Source organism: Daphnia carinata, chromosome 7, assembly GCF_022539665.2.
Source record: "Daphnia carinata strain CSIRO-1 chromosome 7, CSIRO_AGI_Dcar_HiC_V3, whole genome shotgun sequence".
Classification (NCBI taxonomy): domain Eukaryota; kingdom Metazoa; phylum Arthropoda; class Branchiopoda; order Diplostraca; family Daphniidae; genus Daphnia; species Daphnia carinata.
The window spans coordinates 4,801,535-4,802,542 of NC_081337.1; positions in this window are offsets into that span (position 1 = coordinate 4,801,535).

A 1,008-nucleotide genomic window follows, 5' to 3' on the forward strand; every position below is an offset into this window, starting at 1 on the left:
TGAATAACCTATTCAATTGTAGGGAATGTGATTCTCTCGAATTTAACCGGAATAACCCAGACGGCACAAAACATGCCGTGGGAGCTCCTGTGGAGTATTGCGTGGGAGGGCCGGGACATCCTAGGGAATGCCTATATCATTCCTAAACGGCTCCCTGCGGGCTCCCGGTGGCACTCCTGACAAACTCCGTTGGAGCTCCCGCCTCCCAAAACCTTCCAAAAGCCCTCCTATCACCCTCCCCATCACCCCTTTTTTATTTTTCTTCTAGTTATATATTTTCATACATAATTATGTATGAACAATCCTTAAATTAATAAACACAATAAAAAACCAACAATCAGATTATTTCTTTATTTGTGACAACGCTGAACTTTCAACAAATTCTAATATACAATTTTATATAATGTAATGTAATGCATAAACAAATTATTAATTTATCTGCAGCTATAATTAACAATGAACAAGATGTGGCAATTATTCGTTTCACCCTCCGTCTATTTCGTTTCTTCAAGAATCGCCCGATATTCCTAAAAACTATCCCGAAAACCGGAGCACAAAATAGGCGTTCTCTACCCTACTAAACGACAAGGAAGACTGAGAGCAAAGGGTGACGCTTTGCTTAAACGTTGCCAATTTGCGAAATTCGCATAGTTGGCATTTTTAAAATTCTGTCTGCTTCGTAGCAGACGAAAACAAGCTGGAGGCTTTTGGGAAGGAGATAGGAGGAGTTGTTCCCTTTAGGCTCCCGAATAACCTTCCCATGGATGTACTAAAACAATCCTGAACGTTTTTGTACAAAGGGAAGGTTATTGGAACTCCCCGGGAACATTTGTGCCGTCTGGGATCGACTTTCGGCTGACGGACGCACTTGATGGGAAACATTTGAAGATATCCATAACTGTACAACAATGAACTGTAATGGCGTCAAGATACAGGTCGACAAATTATGACATTTCCTTTTTCATAAACTTTGGTTGTTCCCGATTAGTTGGCAGATGAGTTTCATGG